This window comes from Pan paniscus, chromosome 22 (genome assembly GCF_029289425.2).
Source record: "Pan paniscus chromosome 22, NHGRI_mPanPan1-v2.0_pri, whole genome shotgun sequence".
In the NCBI taxonomy this organism is placed as follows: Eukaryota; Metazoa; Chordata; class Mammalia; order Primates; family Hominidae; genus Pan; species Pan paniscus.
In genome coordinates, this window is record NC_073271.2 from 45921074 (window position 1) to 45934856 (window position 13783).

Genomic DNA, 13783 nt, shown 5'->3' on the forward strand with positions numbered 1-13783 from the left:
GAGATAGAGGTGTAGATATTTCCATATTTGCACAGATTGCCGTGTAGATATTTCCATCTTCACACAGATAGCGGTGTACATATTTCTATGTTTACACAGACAGCTGTGTAGATATTTCCATGTTTACACAGATAGTGTTGTGGATATTTCCATGTTTATACAGATAGCGGTGCAGATATTTCCATGTTCATAAAGATAGCGGTGTAGATATTTTCATGTTTATACAGACAGCGGTGGAGATATTTCCATGTTTATACAGATAGCGCTGTAGATATTTCCCTGTTTATACAGACAGCGGTGTAGATATTTCCATGTTTATAGAGATAGCGGTGTCGATATTTCCATGTTTATACAGATAGCGGTGTACGTACTTCCAAGTTTATAGAGATAGCGGTGTAGATATTTAAATGCTTATACAGATGGCTGTGTAGATATTTCCATGTTTATACAGATTGCAGTGAAGTTATTTCCATGTTTATACAGATGGAGGTGTAGATATTTCCATGTTTAGACAGATGACTGTGTAGATATTTCCAAGTTTATACAGATAGCGGTGTAGATATATCCATGTTTATACAGACCGTGGTGTAGATATTTCCATGTTTATACAGATAGCGGTGTAGATATTTTCATGTTTATACAGGTAGCGGTGTAGATATTTCCATGTTTACAGAGATAGAGGTGTAGATATTTCCATATTTGCCCAGAATGCGGTGTATATATTTCCATCTTCACACAGATAGCGTTGTACACACTTCCATGTTTGCACAGACAGCTGTGTAGATATTTCCATGTTCACACAGACAGTGTTGTAGATATTTCCATTTTTATATAGATAGCGGTGCAGATATTTCCATGTTTATACAGATAGCGGTGGAGATATTTCCATGTTTATACAGATAACGGTGTAGATATTTCCATGTTTATAAATATAGCGGTGGAGATATTTCCATGTTTATACAGATATCGGTGGAGATATTTCCAAGTTTATGCAGATTGCGGTGGAGATATTATCATGTTTATAGAGATAGCGGTGTAGATATTTCCATGTAGATACAGATAGCGGTGTAGATATTTCCATGTTTATAGAGATAGTGGTGTAGATATTTCCATATTTATGCAGATAGCGGAGTAGATATTTCCATGTTTATTCAGATGGCGGTTTAGATATTTCCATGTTTATACAGATAGTGGTGTAGACATTTCCATATTGATAGAGATATCGGTGAAGATATTTCCATGTTTATACAGATAGCGGTGTAGATATTTTCAAGTTTATACAGATAGCGGTGTAGATATTTCCATGTTTATACAGACAGCGGTGTAGATATTTCCATGTTTATACAGAGAGTGGTGGAGATATTTCCATGTTTATTCATATATCGGTGTAGCTATTTCCATGTTTATAGAGATAGCAGTGAAGATATTTCCATGTTTATACAGATTGCATTGTAGATATTTCTATGTTCATAGAGATAGTCGTGTAGATATTTCCATGTTTATACAGATGACTGTGTAGTTAATTCCATGTTTATACAGATGGCGGTGTAGATATTTCCACATTTATAGAGATAGCCATGTAGTTATTTCCATGTTTATACAGATAACGGTGTAGATATTTACATGTTTATACAGACAGCGGTGTAGATATATCCATGTTTATACAGACCGTGGTGTAGATATTTCCATGTTTATACAGATAGCGGTGAAGATATTTCCATTTTTATACAGATAGCGCTGTAGATATTTCTATGTTTATACAGATAGCGGTGTAGATATTTCCATGTTTATACAGATAGCGGTGTAGATATTTCCATGTTTACAGAGATAGAGGTGTATATATATCCATATTTGCACAGATTGCGGTGTCGATATTTCCATCTTCACACAGATAGCGGTGTACATATTTCCATGTTTACACAGACAGCTGTGTAGATATTTCCATGTTTACACAGATATTGTTGTAGATATTTCCATGTTTATACACATAGCGGTGTAGTTATTTCCATGTTTACAGAGATAGAGGTGTAGATATTTCCATATTTGCACAGATTGCCGTGTAGATATTTCCATCTTCACACAGATAGCGGTGTACATATTTCTATGTTTACACAGACTGCTGTGTAGATATTTCCATGTTTACACAGATAGTGTTGTGGATATTTCCATGTTTATACAGATAGCGGTGCAGATATTTCCATGTTCATAAAGATAGCGGTGTAGATATTTTCATGTTTATACAGACAGCGGTGGAGATATTTCCATGTTTGTACAGATAGCGCTGTAGATATTTCCCTGTTTATACAGACAGCGGTGTAGATATTTCCATGTTTATACAGATAGCGGTGTCGATATTTCCATGTTTATACAGATAGCAGTGTACGTACTTCCAAGTTTATAGAGATAGCGGTGTAGATATTTACATGCTTATACAGATGGCTGTGTAGATATTTCCATGTTTATACAGATTGCAGTGAAGTTATTTCCATGTTTATACAGATGGAGGTGTAGATATTTCCATGTTTAGACAGATGACTGTGTAGATACTTCCAAGTTTATACAGATAGCGGTGTAGATATATCCATGTTTATACAGACAGCGGTGTAGATATTTCCATGTTTATACAGATAGCGGTGTAGATATTTCCATGTTTATACAGATAGCGGTGGAGATTTTTCCATGTTTATACAGATATCAGTGGGGATATTTCCATGTTTATACAGAGAGTGGTGGAAATATTTACATGTTTATACAGATGGAGGTGTAGGTATTTCCAAGGTTATGCAGATTGCGGTGGAGATATTTCCATGTTTATAGAGATAGCAGTGTAGATATTTCCATGTAGATACAGATAGCCATGTAGATATTTCCATGTTTATAGAGATAGCCATGTAGATATTTCCATATTTATACAGATAGCGGTGTAGGTATTTCCATGTTTACAGAGATAGCGGTGATGTTATTTCCATGTTTATACAGATGGCATTGTAGATATTTCCATGTTTATACAGATAGTGGTGTAGATATTTCCATGTTTATACAGATGACTGTGTAGTTAATTCCATGTTTATAAAGATGGCGGTGTATATATTTCCATGTTTATAGAGATAGCCATGTAGATATTTCCATGTTTATACACATAGCGGTGTAGTTCTTTCCATGTTTACAGAGATAGAGGTGTAGATATTTCCATATTTGCACAGATTGCCGTGTAGATATTTCCATCTTCACACAGATAGCGGTGTACATATTTCTATGTTTACACAGACAGCTGTGTAGATATTTCCATGTTTACACAGATAGTGTTGTGGATATTTCCATGTTTATACAGATAGCGGTGCAGATATTTCCATGTTCATAAAGATAGCGGTGTAGATATTTTCATGTTTATACAGACAGTGGTGGAGATATTTTCATGTTTATAAAGATAGCGCTGTAGATATTTCCCTGTTTATACAGACAGCGTTGTAGATATTTCCATGTTTATACAGATAGCGGTGTCGATATTTCCATGTTTATACAGATAGCGGTGTACGTACTTCCAAGTTTATAGAGATAGCGGTGTAGATATTTACATGCTTATACAGATGGCTGTGTAGATATTTCCATGTTTATACAGATTGCAGTGAAGTTATTTCCATGTTTATACAGATGGAGGTGTAGATATTTCCATGTTTAGACAGATGACTGTGTAGATATATCCAAGTTTATACAGATAGCGGTGTAGATATTTTCATGTTTATACAGGTAGCGGTGTAGATATTTCCATGTTTACAGAGATAGAGGTGTAGATATTTCCATATTTGCCCAGAATGCGCTGTATATATTTCCGTCTTCACACAGATAGCGTTGTACACACTTCCATGTTTACACAGACAGCTGTGTAGATATTTCCATGTTTACACAGACAGTGTTGTAGATATTTCCATTTTTATATAGATAGCGGTGCAGATATTTCTATGTTTATACAGATAGCGGTGGAGATATTTCCATGTTTATACAGATAACGGTGTAGATATTTCCATGTTTATAAATATAGCGGTGGAGATATTTCCATGTTTATACAGATATCAGTGGAGATATTTCCAAGTTTATACAGATTGCGGTGGAGATATTATCATGTTTATAGAGATAACGGTGTAGATATTTCCATGTAGATACAGATAGCGGTGTAGATATTTCCATGTTTATAGAGATAGTGGTGTAGATATTTCCATATTTATGCAGATAGCGGAGTAGATATTTCCATGTTTATTCAGATGGCGGTTTAGATATTTCCATGTTTATACAGATAGTGGTGTAGACATTTCCATATTGATAGAGATATCGGTGAAGATATTTCCATGTTTATACAGATAGCGGTGTAGATATTTTCAAGTTTATACAGATAGCGGTGTAGATATTTCCATGTTTATACAGATAGCGGTGTAAATATTTCCATGTTTATACAGAGAGTGGTGGAGATATTTCCATGATTATACAGTTATCGGTGTAGCTATTTCCATGTTTATAGAGATAACAGTGATGATATTTCCATGTTTATACAGATTGCATTGTAGATATTTCTATGTTCATAGAGATAGTCGTGTACATATTTCCATGTTTATACAGATGACTGTGTAGTTAATTCCATGTTTATACAGATGGCGGTGTAGATATTTCCACATTTATAGAGATAGCCATGTAGTTATTTCCATGTTTATACAGATAACGGTGTAGATATTTACATGTTTATACAGACAGCGGTGTAGATATATCCATGATTATACAGACCGTGGTGTAGATATTTCCATGTTTATACAGATAACGGTGAAGATATTTCCATTTTTATACAGAGAGCGCTGTAGATATTTCTATGTTTATACAGATAGCGGTGTAGATATTTCCATGTTTACAGAGATAGAGGTGTATATATATCCATATTTGCACAGATTGCGGTGTCGATATTTCCATCTTCACACAGATAGCAGTGTACATATTTCCATGTTTACACAGACAGCTGTGTAGATATTTCCATGTTTACACAGATAGTGTTGTGGATATTTCCATGTTTATACAGATAGCGGTGTAGATATTTCCATGTTTCTAAAGATAGCGGTGTAGATATTTCCATGTTTATACAGATAGCGGTGGAGATATTTCCATGTTTGTACACACAGCGCTGTAGATATTTCCATGTTTATACAGACAGCGGTGTAGATATTTCCTTGTTTATACAGATCGCGGTGTAGATATTTCCATGTTTATACAGATAGCGGTGGAGATTTTTCCATGTTTATACAGATATCAGTGGGGATATTTCCATGTTTATACAGAGAGCGGTGGAAATATTTACATGTTTATACAGATGGAGGTGTAGGTATTTCCAAGGTTATGCAGATTGCGGTGGAGATATTTCCATGTTTATAGAGATAGCAGTGTAGATATTTCCATGTAGATACAGATAGCCATGTAGATATTTCCATGTTTATAGAGATAGCCATGTAGATATTTCCATATTTATACAGATAGCGGTGTAGTTATTTCCATGTTTACAGAGATAGCGGTGATGTTATTTCCATGTTTATACAGATGGCATTGTAGATATTTCCATGTTTATACAGATAGTGGTGTAGATATTTCCATGTTTATACAGATGACTGTGTAGTTAATTCCATGTTTATAAAGATGGCGGTGTATATATTTCCATGTTTATAGAGATAGCCATGTAGATATTTCCATGTTTATACAGATAGCGGTGTAGTTATTTCCATGTTTACAGAGATAGAGGTGTAGATATTTCCATATTTGCACAGATTGCCGTGTAGATATTTCCATCTTCACACAGATAGCGGTGTACATATTTCTATGTTTACACAGACAGCTGTGTAGATATTTCCATGTTTACACAGATAGTGTTGTGGATATTTCCATGTTTATACAGATAGCGGTGCAGATATTTCCATGTTCATAAAGATAGCGGTGTAGATATTTTCATGTTTATACAGACAGCGGTGGAGATATTTCCATGTTTATACAGATAGCGCTGTAGATATTTCCCTGTTTATACAGACAGCGGTGTAGATATTTCCATGTTTATAGAGATAGCGGTGTCGATATTTCCATGTTTATACAGATAGCGGTGTACGTACTTCCAAGTTTATAGAGATAGCGGTGTAGATATTTAAATGCTTATACAGATGGCTGTGTAGATATTTCCATGTTTATACAGATTGCAGTGAAGTTATTTCCATGTTTATACAGATGGAGGTGTAGATATTTCCATGTTTAGACAGATGACTGTGTAGATATTTCCAAGTTTATACAGATAGCGGTGTAGATATATCCATGTTTATACAGACCGTGGTGTAGATATTTCCATGTTTATACAGATAGCGGTGTAGATATTTTCATGTTTATACAGGTAGCGGTGTAGATATTTCCATGTTTACAGAGATAGAGGTGTAGATATTTCCATATTTGCCCAGAATGCGGTGTATATATTTCCATCATCACACAGATAGCGTTGTACACACTTCCATGTTTGCACAGACAGCTGCGTAGATATTTCCATGTTTACACAGACAGTGTTGTAGATATTTCCATTTTTATATAGATAGCGGTGCAGATATTTCCATGTTTATAAATATAGCGGTGGAGATATTTCCATGTTTATACAGATATCGGTGGAGATATTTCCAAGTTTATGCAGATTGCGGTGGAGATATTATCATGTTTATAGAGATAGCGGTGTAGATATTTCCATGTAGATACAGATAGCGGTGTAGATATTTCCATGTTTATAGAGATAGTGGTGTAGATATTTCCATATTTATGCAGATAGCGGAGTAGATATTTCCATGTTTATTCAGATGGCGGTTTAGATATTTCCATGTTTATACAGATAGTGGTGTAGACATTTCCATATTGATAGAGATATCAGTGAAGATATTTCCATGTTTATACAGATAGCGGTGTAGATATTTTCAAGTTTATACAGATAGCGGTGTAGATATTTCCATGTTTATACAGACAGCGGTGTAGATATTTCCATGTTTATACAGAGAGTTGTGGAGATATTTCCATGTTTATTCATATATCGGTGTAGCTATTTCCATGTTTATAGAGATAGCAGTGAAGATATTTCCATGTTTATACAGATTGCATTGTAGATATTTCTATGTTCATAGAGATAGTCGTGTAGATATTTCCATGTTTATACAGATGACTGTGTAGTTAATTCCATGTTTATACAGATGGCGGTGTAGATATTTCCACATTTATAGAGATAGCCATGTAGTTATTTCCATGTTTATACAGATAACGGTGTAGATATTTACATGTTTATACAGACAGCGGTGTAGATATATCCATGTTTATACAGACCGTGGTGTAGGTATTTCCATGTTTATACAGATAGCGGTGAAGATATTTCCATTTTTATACAGATAGCACTGTAGATATTTCTATGTTTATACAGATAGCGGTGTAGCTATTTCCATGTTTATACAGATAGCGGTGTAGATATTTCCATGTTTACAGAGATAGAGGTGTATATATATCCATATTTGCACAGATTGCAGTGTCGATATTTCCATCTTCACACAGATAGCGGTGTACATATTTCCATGTTTACACAGACAGCTGTGTAGATATTTCCATGTTTACACAGATAGTGTTGTAGATATTTCCATGTTTATACAGATAGCGGTGTAGTTATTTCCATGTTTACAGAGATAGAGGTGTAGATATTTCCATATTTGCACAGATTGCCGTGTAGATATTTCCATCTTCACACAGATAGCGGTGTACATATTTCTATGTTTACACAGACAGCTGTGTAGATATTTCCATGTTTACACAGATAGTGTTGTGGATATTTCCATGTTTATACAGATAGCGGTGCAGATATTTCCATGTTCATAAAGATAGCGGTGTAGATATTTTCATGTTTATACAGACAGCGGTGGAGATATTTCCATGTTTGTACAGATAGCGCTGTAGATATTTCCCTGTTTATACAGACAGCGGTGTAGATATTTCCATGTTTATACAGATAGCGGTGTCGATATTTCCATGTTTATACAGATAGCGGTGTACGTACTTCCAAGTTTATAGAGATAGCGGTGTAGATATTTACATGCTTATACAGATGGTTGTGTAGATATTTCCATGTTTATACAGATTGCAGTGAAGTTATTTCCATGTTTATACAGATGGAGGTGTAGATATTTCCATGTTTAGACAGATGACTGTGTAGATACTTCCAAGTTTATACAGATAGCGGTGTAGATATATCCATGTTTATACAGACCGTGGTGTAGATATTTCCATGTTTATACAGGTAGCGGTGTAGATATTTTCATGTTTATACAGGTAGCGGTGTAGATATTTCCATGTTTACAGAGATAGAGGTGTAGATATTTCCATATTTGCCCAGAATGCGGTGTATATATTTCCATCTTCACACAGATAGCGTTGTACACACTTCCATGTTTACACAGACAGCTGTGTAGATATTTCCATGTTTACACAGACAGTGTTGTAGATATTTCCATTTTTATATAGATAGCGGTGCAGATATTTCCATGTTTATACAGATAGCGGTGGAGATATTTCCATGTTTATACAGATAACGGTGTAGATATTTCCATGTTTATAAATATAGCGGTGGAGATATTTCCATGTTTATACAGATATCGGTGGAGATATTTCCAAGTTTATGCAGATTGTGGTGGAGATATTATCATGTTTATAGAGATAGCGGTGTAGATATTTCCATGTAGATACAGATAGCGGTGTAGATATTTCCATGTTTATAGAGATAGTGGTGTAGATATTTCCATATTTATGCAGATAGCGGAGTAGATATTTCCATGTTTATTCAGATGGCGGTTTAGATATTTCCATGTTTATACAGAGAGTGGTGTAGACATTTCCATATTGATAGAGATATCGGTGAAGATATTTCCATGTTTATACAGATAGCAGTGTAGATATTTTCAAGTTTATACAGATAGCGGTGTAGATATTTCCATGTTTATACAGATAGCGGTGTAGATATTTCCATGTTTATACAGAGAGTGTTGGAGATATTTCCATGATTATACAGTTATCGGTGTAGCTATTTCCATGTTTATAGAGATAACAGTGATGATATTTCCATGTTTATACAGATTGCATTGTAGATATTTCTATGTTCATAGAGATAGTCGTGTAGATATTTCCATGTTTATACAGATGACTGTGTAGTTAATTCCATGTTTATACAGATGGCGGTGTAGATATTTCCACATTTATAGAGATAGCCCTGTAGTTATTTCCATGTTTATACAGATAACGGTGTAGATATTTACATGTTTATACAGACAGCGGTGTAGATATATCCATGTTTATACAGACCGTGGTGTAGATATTTCCATGTTTATACAGATAGCGGTGAAGATATTTCCATTTTTATACAGATAGCGCTGTAGATATTTCTATGTTTATACAGATAGCGGTGTAGATATTTCCATGTTTATACAGATAGCGGTGTAGATATTTCCATGTTTACAGAGATAGAGGTGTATATATATCCATATTTGCACAGATCGCGGTGTCGATATTTCCATCTTCACACAGATAGCGGTGTACATATTTCCATGTTTACACAGACAGCTGTGTAGATATTTCCATGTTTACACAGATAGTGTTGTAGATATTTCCATGTTTATACACATAGCGGTGTAGTTATTTCCATGTTTACAGAGATAGAGGTGTAGATATTTCCATATTTGCACAGATTGCCGTGTAGATATTTCCATCTTCACACAGATAGCGGTGTACATATTTCTATGTTTACACAGACAGCTGTGTAGATATTTCCATGTTTACACAGATAGTGTTGTGGATATTTCCATGTTTATACAGATAGCGGTGCAGATATTTCCATGTTCATAAAGATAGCGGTGTAGATATTTTCATGTTTATACAGACAGCGGTGGAGATATTTCCATGTTTATACAGATAGCGCTGTAGATATTTCCCTGTTTATACAGACAGCGTTGTAGATATTTCCATGTTTATACAGATAGCGGTGTCGATATTTCCATGTTTATACAGATAGCGGTGTACGTACTTCCAAGTTTATAGAGATAGCGGTGTAGATATTTACATGCTTATACAGATGGCTGTGTAGATATTTCCATGTTTATACAGATTGCAGTGAAGTTATTTCCATGTTTATAAAGATGGAGGTGTAGATATTTCCATGTTTAGACAGATGACTGTGTAGATATATCCAAGTTTATACAGATAGCGGTGTAGATATTTTCATGTTTATACAGGTAGCGGTGTAGATATTTCCATGTTTACAGAGATAGAGGTGTAGATATTTCCATATTTGCCCAGAATGCGCTGTATATATTTCCGTCTTCACACAGATAGCGTTGTACACACTTCCATGTTTACACAGACAGCTGTGTAGATATTTCCATGTTTACACAGACAGTGTTGTAGATATTTCCATTTTTATATAGATAGCAGTGCAGATATTTCTATGTTTATACAGATAGCGGTGGAGATATTTCCATGTTTATACAGATAACGGTGTAGATATTTCCATGTTTATAAATATAGCGGTGGAGATATTTCCATGTTTATACAGATATCAGTGGAGATATTTCCAAGTTTATGCAGATTGCGGTGGAGATATTATCATGTTTATAGAGATAACGGTGTAGATATTTCCATGTAGATACAGATAGCGGTGTAGATATTTCCATGTTTATAGAGATAGTGGTGTAGATATTTCCATATTTATGCAGATAGTGGAGTAGATATTTCCATGTTTATTCAGATGGCGGTTTAGATATTTCCATGTTTATACAGATAGTGGTGTAGACATTTCCATATTGATAGAGATATCGGTGAAGATATTTCCATGTTTATACAGATAGCGGTGTAGATATTTTCAAGTTTATACAGATAGCGGTGTAGATATTTCCATGTTTATACAGATAGCGGTGTAAATATTTCCATGTTTATACAGAGAGTGGTGGAGATATTTCCATGATTATACAGTTATCGGTGTAGCTATTTCCATGTTTATAGAGATAACAGTGATGATATTTCCATGTTTATACAGATTGCATTGTAGATATTTCTATGTTCATAGAGATAGTCGTGTAGATATTTCCATGTTTATACAGATGACTGTGTAGTTAATTCCATGTTTATACAGATGGCGGTGTAGATATTTCCACATTTATAGAGATAGCCATGTAGTTATTTCCATGTTTATACAGATAACGGTGTAGATATTTACATGTTTATACAGACAGCGGTGTAGATATATCCATGTTTATACAGACCGTGGTGTAGATATTTCCATGATTATACAGATAACGGTGAAGATATTTCCATTTTTATACAGAGAGCGCTGTAGATATTTCTATGTTTATACAGATAGCGTTGTAGATATTTCCATGTTTATACAGATAGCAGTGTAGATATTTCCATGTTTACAGAGATAGAGGTGTATATATATCCATATTTGCACAGATTGCGGTGTCGATATTTCCATCTTCACACAGATAGCAGTGTACATATTTCCATGTTTACACAGACAGCTGTGTAGATATTTCCATGTTTACACAGATAGTGTTGTGGATATTTCCATGTTTATACAGATAGCGGTGTAGATATTTCCATGTTTCTAAAGATAGCGGTGTAGATATTTCCATGTTTATACAGATAGCGGTGGAGATATTTCCATGTTTGTACACACAGCGCTGTAGATATTTCCATGTTTATACAGACAGCGGTGTAGATATTTCCTTGTTTATACAGATAGCGGTGTAGATATTTCCATGTTTATACAGATAGCGGTGGAGATTTTTCCATGTTTATACAGATATCAGTGGGGATATTTCCATGTTTATACAGAGAGCGGTGGAAATATTTACATGTTTATACAGATGGAGGTGTAGGTATTTCCAAGGTTATGCAGATTGCGGTGGAGATATTTCCATGTTCATAGAGATAGCAGTGTAGATATTTCCATGTAGATACAGATAGCCATGTAGATATTTCCATGTTTATAGAGATAGCCATGTAGATATTTCCATATTTATACAGATAGCGGTGTAGTTATTTCCATGTTTACAGAGATAGCGGTGATGTTATTTCCATGTTTATACAGATGGCATTGTAGATATTTCCATGTTTATACAGATAGTGGTGTAGATATTTCCATGTTTATACAGATGACTGTGTAGTTAATTCCATGTTTATAAAGATGGCGGTGTATATATTTCCATGTTTATAGAGATAGCCATGTAGATATTTCCATGTTTATACAGATAGCGGTGTAGTTATTTCCATGTTTACAGAGATAGAGGTGTAGATATTTCCATATTTGCACAGATTGCCGTGTAGATATTTCCATCTTCACACAGATAGCGGTGTACATATTTCTATGTTTACACAGACAGCTGTGTAGATATTTCCATGTTTACACAGATAGTGTTGTGGATATTTCCATGTTTATACAGATAGCGGTGCAGATATTTCCATGTTCATAAAGATAGCGGTGTAGATATTTTCATGTTTATACAGACAGCGGTGGAGATATTTCCATGTTTATACAGATAGCGCTGTAGATATTTCCCTGTTTATACAGACAGCGGTGTAGATATTTCCATGTTTATAGAGATAGCGGTGTCGATATTTCCATGTTTATACAGATAGCGGTGTACGTACTTCCAAGTTTATAGAGATAGCGGTGTAGATATTTAAATGCTTATACAGATGGCTGTGTAGATATTTCCATGTTTATACAGATTGCAGTGAAGTTATTTACATGTTTATACAGATGGAGGTGTAGATATTTCCATGTTTAGACAGATGACTGTGTAGATATTTCCAAGTTTATACAGATAGCGGTGTAGATATATCCATGTTTATACAGACCGTGGTGTAGATATTTCCATGTTTATACAGATAGCGGTGTAGATATTTTCATGTTTATACAGGTAGCGGTGTAGATATTTCCATGTTTACAGAGATAGAGGTGTAGATATTTCCATATTTGCCCAGAATGCGGTGTATATATTTCCATCTTCACACAGATAGCGTTGTACACACTTCCATGTTTGCACAGACAGCTGTGTAGATATTTCCATGTTCACACAGACAGTGTTGTAGATATTTCCATTTTTATATAGATAGCGGTGCAGATATTTCCATGTTTATACAGATAGCGGTGGAGATATTTCCATGTTTATACAGATAACGGTGTAGATATTTCCATGTTTATAAATATAGCGGTGGAGATATTTCCATGTTTATACAGATATCGGTGGAGATATTTCGAAGTTTATGCAGATTGCGGTGGAGATATTATCATGTTTATAGAGATAGCGGTGTAGATATTTCCATGTAGATACAGATAGCGGTGTAGATCTTTCCATGTTTATAGAGATAGTGGTGTAGATATTTCCATATTTATGCAGATAGCGGAGTAGATATTTCAATGTTTATTCAGATGGCGGTTTAGATATTTCCATGTTTATACAGATAGTGGTGTAGACATTTCCATATTGATAGAGATATCGGTGAAGATATTTCCATGTTTATACAGATAGCGGTGTAGATATTTTCAAGTTTATACAGATAGCGGTGTAGATATTTCCATGTTTATACAGACAGCGGTGTAGATATTTCCATGTTTATACAGAGAGTGGTGGAGATATTTCCATGTTTATTCATATATCGGTGTAGCTATTTCCATGTTTATAGAGATAGCAGTGAAGATATTTCC